General features: G+C 39.1%; 1 protein-coding gene across 1 annotated transcript in view; it reads right to left on the bottom strand.

Moving 5' to 3' along the window:
- The window catches only part of arl8bb (ADP-ribosylation factor-like 8Bb), a 51,700-nt gene that overhangs the window by 36,833 nt on the left and 1,206 nt on the right, over nucleotides 1-13,661 (bottom strand). The window lies entirely within an intron of this gene.

Below are 13,661 nucleotides of genomic sequence, written 5' to 3'. Positions count from 1 at the left end.
CCCTGACAGAAATTCTAGGAACGGAAATTAAAGTGGACCTTGTATCTCTCCTTTTGGGCTTTTCGAACTTTCCCTCCCTGGACATGTATGGGAAGAGACTATTTTCTATTCTCTCTTTCTGTGCAAGGAAAAATATTTTGGTAAACTGGGTGGCTGAGGGCCCTCTGGACTTTCAAATTGGCACAGATTAATTATGGAATGTATTCCCCTTGACTTCCTTACAAATATGGTGCACCGAAAGACCGAATTATTTTATAAAATATGGCAGCCCTTCTTGAATTACATAAATACAGATATTTCGGCTATTCTAACAAGGGCTTTTATTTAATTGAGATTAAGAACCTGGTTGGTCTGGGGCCCCTGAGGAGGGGAATCCCGCACGAATACAGGTTTTGTTACATTTGATGTTAACACATTCCGAGCATGTATCTCACTACTCAATTTCTAATGTGATCCGTTGTTTTTTTTTCTCTCTCTCATTTGAATAATGTAAGAGACTTAAATATACACTCTGGTTAGTTGTAGGTTAGATTAGTAGTTAGTCGAGTTTTGTTTTTTTTCTCAGTATTTTTTCTTGTTAAATTTTGGCTATTGTATATTTAAGATTTAATTTGAGAGTTTTGTTTATTTTCTGGTTAGTTGTAGGTTAGATTAGTAGTTAGTTGAGTTTTGTTTTTTTTCTTTCTCAGTATTTTTTCTTGTTAAATTTTGGCTATTGTATATTTAAGATTTAATTGTATATCAATGTTTGTACTTGAGAGTTTTGTTTATTTTTGTAAACTTGTAAAAATGCTAAATTTCTAATAAAAATATCTATATAAAAAAAACAATCTGATTCATCTGTTCTGAAACTCGTCAACTAAATATACTATTCCATTCCTCTGCACAAGTCGGCAAGTTTGTGTTTTTCACATTATAATCCATCTAATTTATTTGACCACTCAATCTATATCCCTTCGAAGTTCCCATCCTTCCACTTCAGAACAAACTTCTTCACCTATTATTTTCTCATCATCAAATTTAGCTACCATGCACTCAGTCCTTTCAAGTCATTGGTATAAACTATAAACAATTGAGACCCCAGCACTGATCCTGAGGCATTCTACATTCAGCTTTTCAATTTGAGCACGACCTAGTCATGCCTTGCTAGCTGAACAATTCTCCATGATAATCTTTTACTCCTTACACCATGAGTTTGTTTTGGACAGCAAGCTTTGATGGTAAATGTCAAAGGACTTTTGGAAATCTAAAGTTTCCCTTTTTCCACATGGCTTTCTAATTTCCTTAAAGAACTTAAATAAAACTTAGTCAAACAATTTCCCGTTCAAGACATATGCTGGCTGTGACTGACTGCATCAAAGTTTTCTAAATGCCCTGCTAAATATCTCATCATAACAGATTCCAATATTTCCCTAATGACTGATGTTAAGGTCATTCGCCTGTATTTCCTTAATTTGTTGAATTCCTTCCTTGAACAGAGTTGCATTCTAAATTCTCCAGTTTGACAAGATCATCCAGACATTTGTAACATTAATTCCAACACGTCTGTAGTCATATTACTCTAAGGATTAATCTTTCAAACTTAACACATGGTAAATTATATTTAAGGTAGAGTTATAATAATTACACCCAGGAAAATTGTAAAATGTCCTAATGAACTCAAGATTTTTGCTGAGTAATTTTGAAACATGCAACATAAGTACAAAAAATCAATCACAACAGGATTCACACTTTCTTCCCAGTTTTTGAACTTTCCAAGACTTTTTCAAATATTACACATGGCAGTAATTGGCACATGAATGAATGACAATGTTTTAATTGAACCAATTCTCAAATTCCGATTAAGACAACCTCTGAAGTTGTTTCCTTTGGTCTGTTAAATTCATTTTAAAAGTAAATTTTGCTGATGCCACAAATCTGAATGCAATTTCTTCAAGTCTAGGGAAAAAATAATATATTATATGTGGACTACAAGTCTCTTTTGTTTATACATGGGATATCATCAATCAGGCTAGCATACAGCAATATGTTTCCAAGTCAGGATGGTGTACGATTTGAAGGAGTTTAAGTGGCGTTCCTCCCATGCATTTGCCACCCTTGTTCTGCTTGACAGTGGACATCACAGCTTTGGAGTTATGGATTACGAGCCCATTAACATTATGCTGCCACCAACACCTTTCCACATCATAAAATAGGAGTTTCACTTACGTTCAGACAGTGATGCACACAAAACAGCAAGTATTTCAAAGAAAACTAAATGCTTGAGTACTTATTCCCTGCAAGAGCAGCAAAGGTCTGCAATTTACAATTGATTAGATTAGATTCCCGACAGTATGGAAACAGGCCCTTTGGCACAAGTCCACACCAACCTTCCGAAGAGCAACCCACCCAGATCCATTCCCCAACAATATATTTACCCCTGACTAATGAACCTAACACTATGGGCAATGTAGCATGGCCAATTCACCTGACTGACACATCTTTGCATCGTGGGAAGAAAACAGAGCATCCGGAGGCAACCCACACAGACGCGGGGAGAACGTGCAAACTCCACACAGACAGTCGTCTGAGGCAGGAATTGAACCTGGGTCCCTAGTGCTGTGAGGCAGCTATTCTAACCAGCAAGCCACTGTGCCCCAAGGTTTCCTTCAAACATGGTTCACAAACATCCAGTGCCGAAAAGAATTACCTTACTGGCTTACATTGACTTATACAAATGAACTGAAGGTCAAACTGCATAATAAAATCTACATTAGAAACACGGTACTGCCCCTTTATTGTATCTCTATTCTTGGATAAATTCAAAGTATTTTAAAGCCTTCAAATGCTGATGAGGTTTTTTAATGTGTACACTGAAAACATTAGAGGAAGTTCACAAACTAATACTTCCATAAAACTGATATAAACTTTTTTAAATAAGCAAAAATGGTGCTAAGAGGCAGAACAAACTTACACAGCACCTCACCCAAGTTATTACCTGCCTTTTATTCTACATCATCTGATTTTTGAGGGAAGAAAATACTTACTTATAAAGAGGTCAGAATGGTGCATAGTAGGAGACCATTTGGTCCCTTGTGTCTGAAACCACTTCTCAAATCCCACATCCCTATTCTATCCATATTCTCAGTTCAGCAAGCAATCTTGTTACCATTTTGAATGATGGAATCCTGTCCAGGTCCCAAACTACAACTTGCTGCAAAATCCTTCTCACACAAATTGCACCTGCTTCTTTCATAATTACCTAAAATCTGTTAACTAATCTTTTCAGTGGAAACAGTTCTACCGATTTCATGCCAAGTCTTAAAAGTACACAAAGCATATACTGTACATAAAACCTCTGAAATATCAGGATCAAGTCAAGGTTAAACACTTTTCTTACTAAGTGTAACTTTTTGAAGTCAACAAATCAACAGGCATACTGCCCTGATTATTAATATACTTGGCCCAAACGATTAATCACTATGTCTGGAACAGAGTTGGTACAAGCCACAACTTAAATCTTGGAATAAAAAGCCGAATCATTGAATTTCAGGGGCATTTATGTTGGATCAGTACAGAGGCTTTAAAGAATCCATATTTCACTCTTCATTATCACAAGTTTGACTTGATTCCACTTTTATTCCAACAAAGCAATTGGTTAAACTCCATGAAGTTGGTCAGAATGTTGGCTGTAATGTAAAAATTGTAACAACTAATTGCACGTAAATTAGGGCCAAGATCAGGTGGGATTGGTAAAAAGTAAGCCGTGAGACCAGAAATGCTAAATTATTTGATGGTAATGGAAACCATATCAGGACAAAAATTAACAATGACTCCAGTGAAAGTTTATCAAGCAGCATCAACATGGATTTACTAACTCAAATCCCAGAGTAACTCAATTGATTTTACTAAATAGCTAAGCAGAGAATGTTAATTTATTTATGTAGATATTGTACATTTGGCTTTCAGAAGGCAGTTGAGAAAGTTATGAGGGGCTTGACTAGTTACTAACTCATGGAATTAAAATTAGCTGCACGAATGTGAATCAAACAAAAATAAATTGGAGAAACTCAGATCAAATATGATCTGTGAAAAAAACAGCACTGGATGTCACGTCAACAGTTCTCAATGAACAAGTCAAGAGCAAGCAAAAGGCCTGAGGGATGAGTCCAGGTGGACAGAGAGTATTGGAGGAGAAGGCGGTATCTGTGGGAGAGAGGACCAAAGAAAAGGGCACCAAGGCAAAGGAAAGAGAGTTCAAAATCATGTTGTGCCTGAAACTCATTAAGGTGGGGTCACAAAATCACAAAACTAAATCCTTTGATGATAACAGAACATTTAGCAGAGACTGGAAGGTCGGAAGGAATACCAAGTACCGAAAGAGATGGGATTAAGAGAAGGGAAACAGTCAGAGGGAAGGGGAAGGAAGACGATTCTAGAAATGTTGCAGCTCACATTTTTTGATGATGAACAAGACACTACTTTAAAATGGAGATCCTGTGGACAGGAGCAGAACCTTCTCAAGGTGACCATACCTAGAACACCAAAATAAAACTAAGAATTGAGAGATCTGAGACAAAAATTGGAGAAATTCTACAGTCCCTTCACAGATGCTGCCAGACCTGCTCAGTTTTTCCAGGAATTTCTGTTTTCATTGGTATTAGATCTCCAGCACCCATTGTTCTATGTTGATTTTAGCGAGGCTCAGCAACACAGAGGGGAGCAAGGATTTTTCTACAGACTGCAAGGTGGTTTACAGTGGTGCTGACCAAGCATTCAAGTCTATTCTTCTCCATTTTTTTTTAATGACTCAAGAGTATTAACAGCATTATAACATTTGCAGACAATACAAAACATAAAATGAGATGACAGTTAAAGATGATAAACTGGTTGATCAAATGGGCACAGAGGTCAAAGTGAAGTGTAAAGACCATGTCTTTTTTTTACCCTGTGCTTTTGCTTATGGGAGAATGGGCAAAGAAAAATCTTAAAAACCAAGGATTGCTGACAGACTGCTGAACTTTTGGAGAGAAAGCTACCAGACACTCAGTGCAAGTGCTGTTTACGCAGTTGCTAGTTCCACAGTAGTGGGAGGTTTGCAGACAAACTGCAGCCAATGGCTATGTCAAAGCAGAGATCCAGTCGGCAACAAATAGCTGATTGACAACTGGCAACTTGTCGAAAGACCAATGACAAAGGTCTTCGACCTGCCAAAACAATACAAATGCTTCCCAGGTTGTAGGTGTGAACTGGACCGTGCAAAGCTTTCGGATCTCTGCAAGCACAGGACCTGTCTCCTTTCTCTGTTGAAAAATCACTTTAAGCCTTAAAAAGTTTATTTTTCCTTCAGCATTTACTACAAATGTGAATCAATGTCTCCTGCAAATCAGTGAAAGCATTTAGGCAAGGACAATCAGTACCTGGCCCATGCCTTCTGTCAATTTAAAAAGACAGGCAAAACAGGGAATTCTGCAAACTTTTTAAATGCTCAGTGTTGCAATGACCAGGGGAAGGTGGCTTTAAATTTCTAGCCTGCTACCGTGGTGATGTGCAAGAAAATAAAATCCAAAGTGATGGACATGTAAACGATTAATGAACAAGGATTTATTATAAGTGGCAAATGAAAACAATTTGAAAATGCAAATGAACAGAGACAGGTTAGTCTTTACATACACAAATCTGTAAAGGAGACCGCAAGGTGAAAGGGTAAATATTAAAGCAGCATGTTTTATAAACAGAGAAATGGAACATATAAGCAGAGATCATCCTAAAACCGCCTGAGGTCAGGCCTCAGCTGCAGTACTGTGGACAATTCTAGACATTACACTTTAGGAAAATGCAAAGGCCTTAGGGTAGAAAGGAGACTTAACAGGATGAGGGGCTTCAGTTATGGGAAGCAATTGGATAAGTTAGGACTGTTCTCATTGGAACAGGGAGCATCGGTCACCCTGGGATTTTCCAAGATGAGTGGCTTTGAGAATGGAAATAAAGGAAAATTACTCCATCTGGGGTATTCAGCATCTCCAAGCCAGTCAACAATCAGAGACTGCAGATTTAAAATCACAAGTAAAAGATCTTGCAGAGAGACTAGACTTTTTTTCACTCAGTTATCAAGATCTGGAACCTTCTGAAAAAACGACAATAGCAGATTCAATACTTAATTCTGAAACTGGTTAAGACAGTATTCAATGATGAAGAGATTTAGACAAATGATTTGGATGTGAACACAGGAAGTATAGTTAGTAAGTTTGCAGATGACATCAAAATTGGCAGTGTAGTGGACAGCAAAGAAGGTTACCTCAAAGTTCAACGGGATCTTGATCAGATGGGGCAATGGGCTGACTGGTAGATGAAGTTTAATTTAGATAGATTTGAGATTCAGCATTTTGGAAGCGCAAATCAGAGCAGGACTTATACACTTAATGGTAAGGCCCTGGGGAGTGTTGCTGAACAAAATGACCTTGGAGTGCAGGTTCATACTTCCTTGAAAGTGGAGCTGCAGGTCAATGGGATAGTGAAGACTACAGTCGGTATGATGTCCTTTATTGGACAGAACACAGTGTATAGGAATTGGGAAGCCATGTTGTAGCTGTGCAAGACATCAGTTAGACCACTTTTGAAATACTGTGCAATTCTGATCTCCCTGCTATTGGTAAGATGTTATGAAAAGGATTCAGAAAAGATTTACAAGCAATGTTGCTAGGATTGGAGGATTTGAGCTATAAGGAGAGGCTGAATAGGCTGGGACTGTTTTCCCTGGAGTATCGGAGGCTGAGGGGTGATCTTTTTTTTAAGATTACTTTACAGTGTGGAAACAGGCCCTTCGGCCCAACAAGTCCACACCGACCCGCCGAAGCGTAACCCACCCATACCCCTACATTTACCCCTTACCTAACACTACGGGCAATTTAGCATGGCCAATTCACCTGACCTGCACATCTTTGGACTGTGGGAGGAAACCGGAGCACCCGGAGGAAACCCACGCAGACATGGGGAGAACGTGCAAACTCCACACAGTCAGTCGCCTGAGGCGGGAATTGAACCCGGGTCTCTGGCGCTGCGAGGCAGCAGTGCTAACCACTGTGCCACCGTGCTGCCCACAGCATTCTTATAGAATGTATAAAATCATATGGGGCATGGACAGAGTAAATAGACAAGGCCTTGTCCCTGGGGTTGGGGAGTCCAGAACTAGAGGGCATAGAGGGAAAATTTAAAAGGTACCCAAGGGGCAACTCTTTCTAAAGGTGCATATATGGAAGAAGGAAGTGGTGGAAGCTGGTACAATTATAACATTTAAAAGGCATCTGGACAGGTATATGAATAGGAAATGTTTAGAGGGATATGGGCCAAGTGCTGGCAAATGAGACTAGTTTAGGTTAGGATATCTGGTCACCATGAATGAGTTGGACCTAAGGGTCTGTACATCTCTATGATTCTACTTGCAATACCGACAAAAACGGAGGTATGGGATTAAACATAACACTCAGAGCTCATAACACCTTGACCTGCTAAGTATCTCCAGAAATTTCTGCTTTTGACTCAAAGCTAGGAATGCATGTCAGACAAATAGCTTTCTTACAAATTACCCACAAGTTGACATAATTCTATATACATAAGTCAGTAAAATCCATCTCTTAGATCATGCCCCAAATTTCAAGCACGGCATAAAATCAAGCTTTCCATAAGCTTATTTGTACCTTGAAAGCTTCAAGCATTATTTTAAAGGCTTTGTCCAAAAGATTCTGTTCCTTTTATAGTTGCTTCAACATCTATTTAGTCATTAGCAAGTTCCAGTTTCAAAGTATATGACAGAAACTACGGTTTCTAGTAAATCATATTGGCAATGTTGCAGAACCTCAGATCCCAGCTTCACTATTTACAACATGACTCTTGTGGCTCAACTTCTTGACCTGATGACCAACATTATTAAGCCTCTTGGCTTCACAGCTCTCTGTTGAAACACCAGGAACTTGCAAACAACCAGTGCTCATGTAGCACATTTGTAAGTTATAAACTGGTTCACTGAGGTCAAAAAAGTATTAAGAAATTCAACAAGGTCAGGACAGTATGTACATGGATGATCAAAAACTTGTGCTTTGGAATTCAAAGTTTTGCTATAAAGTAAAAGAGGGAAACAAAGGCTGGAGCTCAGACCAGAGTTAGAATGAAGAGCCCGAAAGGGGCATCAAGTCTGGAAGAGAATATAGAGCGTTATTCGGAAGCAAGAGTATATACGTCTTTGAAGATGAAGATGTTAATGTGATATGAAGGGCTAATGAACAGATACATTACAAGGAATGGGGAAGGTACCTCTTGGGCAAGTTCAAATTGCTTGTCTGAATATTGAATACTCAAGAATTTAACAAATGCCACAGGTATACAGGCTGGTGAAGGTGGCATTAGACACGATCGCCTTCATCAGAGCACTGAGTGCAGCAGTTGTGATGTCATGTTACAGCTGTACAAGACATTATTAAGACCACATTTGAAGTATTGCATACAGTTCTGGTTGCTCTTCTATGGGAAGGGTGTTATTAAACTGGAAAAGGGTGAAAAAGAGATTTACAAGAATGCTACAGAGACTGGAAGGTTTCAGTTATAAGGAAAGGCTGGGACTTTTTTTCCTTGAACCATAGGAGGTGGAGAGATAACCTTAAAAAATTACGAGGGGCATTGATTAAGTGAATAGCAAAGATCTTGTCCCCAGGGTAGGAGTCCAAAACTAGAGGACATGGGTTTAAGATTTAAAAGGCACAACCTACAGCACAACTTTTTCTCAAGTGGGTGGTGTGTATATGGAATGAGCCGCCAAAGGAAGTGGTAGAGGCGGGTACAATTACAATATTTAAAAGACATTTCAACAGACATGGATTGGAAAAGTATACTGGGATAAAATGCAGGCCTAGTTTAGTTTCAGAAAACAGGTCAGCATGGACACATTGGGCCAAAGGGCCTGTTTCCATTCTGTACGACTGACTCCACACGCACTGATTATAACAGCTTTCTGTACACACACAGTTGAGATATACATAGGTTCCCAGGATTCCTCAGAAATATTGCATACATTTAGCAGCTTTTCAAGAATGGACTATTCTGCATCAGCGCAGAATTTATTTTGCGATTTGTTAATTCTGCTCAGAATTGAGATACTTGTTCCGATGTTCGCTAACAGTAATCTGTTTGATTCCACAGTTCTAAAATCCAATACCTTTAAATTTTACTCATGTGATTTGCAATAAATCCACATTGGAGGAAAAGAAACAATGCTGCATAATACAGCAAGGAAAAACTGCACTCCCATCTTTAATGTGAGCACGTAAACATAAATCACCTTCTCCCAGTTGCCTTGACAATATCTCAGAACATGACCAGCGTCTAGACCAATGAGTCAAATAAAAAGGTCACGAGGGAACACGGAAATGGTGATCATCGCAATCGAGTCCTGGCTTGCGTCAGATACCTAAAATCTTCAAAATTCAATTACCTTCTTTCCTTCACCCACTTGATAATTTAAATCAGACAATAATGCTGAAGTAACGTTTCATAATACTCATCAACTGTGTTAAGCAAGACATTTCTCAACTCATGATTCCAGATGCAGCACAGTGACAGTAAATCCTCAAGTGAATATGTTCTATAACTGCCAGCCACAAGGAAACAAGCTGCAAGAGCTGACCTTCCAATCACCAATGAGAAAGCAGAAATAATATTCACCGATTCATCTATTCTCCAAAAGTGACACCAGGATTCAATGTTTCAATGGTATCTCAAAGCAGACTCCTGATTTTCCCAGAACATGCGTCAATTAAAATTCAGAATTACAAGCCTTTTTGTACAGTGTGCACCTTGAGACCTTTTATTATATTACAAGCATAACATAACTGCAAATTAAAAAATGAAGTAGGTGATAATTTCTGAAAGGTACAACTCCCCACCTGCTCAAATTGGCAAGTCACACTGGGATAAAATCTGCAGACACATGCCGTTAATTACCTTATTGAAATTCTGATTCTTTAATGAACCAAGAAACATAAAAGGTTTGAAAATTGGGCAATACTTAACAAGGGTCTCTGGACAGCAATCACAACAGGAATCTCAGTTGCATTTTCCAATTCCTTGCTCGAATTGATGAAAATCAAAGACCACAATAAATCTGATTTTTTAGAGCTTCCCAAAGTAGGAGTCAGCTCCGTAAGCGGGATTGTGAAGTTTGGAATCACAAGCTCAGACAGCAATGGGTATTGCGAACAACCCTACCCTTCCACCAACCTTCTGTCCGAAATCTTACAGAACCCTGAAATCGCACTGAAACATTACAACATTTAAGCCTGGAAATAAGGACACAGTAGCAGCAAGTTTCAGAAGCACTGCTTTATAGGTTAGCAGAATTTACCCCAGAGGTTTACTTCCCACTGCACATAAACTGCAGCTTCATTTGTATTTATCATTGTCCTCCAAAATCAGATTTCAAATGGCCAGGTTCCACCATTGACTCTGTAAGTGAACTTGCTGTATTTGCAAAAAACATATTCTGGCACATTTTTGAAACAGTGAGAAGACATTATGTGCTAGAATGGTCAATGTTACACCATTAGTCAAGGAAACATAAGAAGGGGAGTTGGCTGTTCAGCCCTTCAAACCTGCTCTGCCAGTCAATTAGATCAGGCTTGATCTACCTTATCTGCCAACTTCATAACCCTTGGTGTCACTAGTTTCCAGAAATGTATGATTTCTGTCTTCAACATTCTTACCAACACCAGTCAAGGGACACATCCATCTACACCCACGCTATCACAGCTTGTAATTTGTAAATTTCAATGAGATCACCTTAGTCTTGCTTAGTTGTAGAGAATAAAAATTTGTTATCGTCTATTTCCCCTCATAAGACAATCCCCATCAGGTGAACTTTTGCTGCATTCCCTCCATGGCAAGTACATCCGTCCTGATTTGAGGAGACCAAAAATGTACACAATACTCCAAATGCAGTCTAGCCAAGGCTCCACACCAATGGCTGATTTGAACTGAAGATGCACGAGAGATGTGTCAGAGCAGCAGACAGATCTCAGGGTTGTCAGTCCTAAGAGAACAGACACAAGGAGGGATGCGAGGCTATGGGGGATGAGTGGAAAGATGATTCTAAAATTGAGATTTCCCCAGAGTAGAAGCCAACAGACCCTGGGCAAACAGAACTTTTAGATTGCAAGTGTTCTAAACGAGATCACGTTTCTGAAGGGTGGAAGATGGAGACTAGGTGAAAGTGAGGACTACAGATGCTGGAGACCAGAGTCTAGATTAGAGTGGTGCTGGAAAAAAACAGGTCAGGCAGCATCCGAGGAGCAGAAAAATTGACATGCCGGGCAAAAGCCCTTCATCAAGAATGCAATATTAATATTACATTACAGAAATGTAAAGTGTCTATTAATTATTGCCATTCACTGGCACATACAAAACAAACCACAGCATCTCTAAATTCTAAATTTTTTACTTAGATAAACCCAATATGGTCAACGCTGTATGCAGAATGGTGGCAGATACAGACCGTCTTCTGGTTATTTACTACCAGATATTGATACCTGGTGCCAACAAATTTTGATTCATACTCCAAAACATGGACTGAACTAATAGGTGGTTAGGTCACACTAAATAAACAAAGCATCAACAACGCAGATTTTGATTCTGGTGCCCTTCTTACAGTTCAAGTAAGAAACAGTCAAGTCTCAATTGCAATGGACAGATTGTTTGCACAATACCAACTTAATATTGTGGTAAAAGAAAAGTTATAATACCCAGGAAAGGAGCTCAATCGAGCCAACATGTGAGATCACTGAAAAACCACTCACTAATTTAAGAGCTGAACTGTGCTAAAATCTCTCAGCAAAGCAAAAAACACACTTAGCTTGAAAATGCCAAAAATAACACTTGTAACCTAGAGCACAAATTCAGGTAAGATGTTCTGCATTACAGTAATTCTGCGCTCAACTTACACTACAGATTACTGATTCAGGTAGAATGGAAGACCACACCCAACTATAATCACTATCGGTTTAGCATTGTGCAGTTTTATTCAGCAATATAATTACCTTGATCAAGAACTGCCAAACTGTAATGTTAGTCAGAACATGCTATAAAGATTAACCATACCATGGATTGCTTTTACTCTTCACATCAAAGGGGTTGGTGTGTGGAAACATGTGAGAGAATGTGTGTGTGTGGAGCGGGGAACGAACAAAAACTTCTTGCCCTGGGCGTGCTCAAATTGCAAACTACTTTACACTATTTGGTAACAAGCATTTATGAACCCTAGACAAATGTGTACTTCACTAAATTATTGAAAAATACTTATCGTTTGTAAATAGGCTGAACTTGGAGCAGTGTTAACATCTCTTTCCCATCATTGCATAGCTTAACATGTGGCCCTTCTGCAACCTGACAGCAAAAATACTGCAGGAAGATGGTGCAGCGCAAACAAAGATCAAATTCAATAAGGAAATTCAATCGCCTACTACGTTCATCAAAATTACCTCGAGTTAAGGGGATGTTTCCTAGCAAAAACTTAAGTATAAAATTAAGTTCCCCTTAATCTGCATCGAGATGGAGTGGAAGAGGTTGGGGCCCTCAGTTCTGCAGCCCATCATACCATTAAATAAACACACTGCCTATTTGACCAGTTCTAAGAACAAGCAATGTTCAAGTTCTGAGACTTGACAGATTTGAGGCTTTTTTCCCTGGCTCTCGGTTTGAATCAGGGTCATAATTTGAGGATAAAGTTTCAATAATTGACAATGGAGATGAGGGGAGAAAATGTTTCACTCAGAAGATTAGCAAACTACTGGAATTCTCTACTCCGCAAACTGTGTCTTTGACCTTATTCAAGACTGAATTGGTTAGATTTCTGGGTAATAAAGAAACTAAGGAGGATGGAGCAGGAAAATGGAAGTTAATGTAGAGCCTCTGCCACAATCTCGCCGAATGGCACAGCAGACTCAACGGGCTTTATGATCCACTTCTCAGGTTATGAGATAACGACCCATGGGTGTGGACAATGGAAAATGAACGGGGAATTTTAAAAAAAGCTCCCATTCCCAAAGCTCTGCCCTTATAATAAATTAATTCATACAGGTTTTCAGCATCTCAAAATGCTTTGCTGGAGTATTTAAAGCAAAGTTTGATAACATGTCAAGCACGGTAATATTAGGGAAGTTACAAAAGCTTGAAGAAAAAGGTAAAGATTTGAGTGTGTACTTCAGATTATAGCGCTAAGCAACTGCACTAATTATGCAACAATTAAATTGAGAAAGCAAGAACGGCATGAGCATAGCACAGAAATCTTAGATGGTGGTGGGCGAAATATGTTAGCGATGGACAGGAAAGGACAAGGCCTGATTTGAAAGGAAAGATGAGATTTTAAAACAGTCAGGAACTAGTATAGCTCTGAGAACACAAGGATTATAGATGAACAAGACTTAAGAACACAGATAGAATTCTGAATAATAAATTTATCAAAGCAAGAAAGAAGGCAGTCAGTTCTTATTCATTTAGAGGTTGTGGGCATCAGCCAGCACTGTGTGTCTATTTGACAGGCCCAGGGAAGGTAGGAGTAAGCTACTGTTGCAACCTATTTTGTAGATTCACAAGGCTGTGACAGGTGAATGGGGGGGGACGGGGAATGGGGGCGGCAGAGG

This window comes from Chiloscyllium plagiosum, chromosome 18 (assembly GCF_004010195.1).
Source record: "Chiloscyllium plagiosum isolate BGI_BamShark_2017 chromosome 18, ASM401019v2, whole genome shotgun sequence".
In the NCBI taxonomy this organism is placed as follows: Eukaryota; Metazoa; Chordata; class Chondrichthyes; order Orectolobiformes; family Hemiscylliidae; genus Chiloscyllium; species Chiloscyllium plagiosum.
This window is presented reverse-complemented; position numbering and strand designations above follow the sequence as displayed.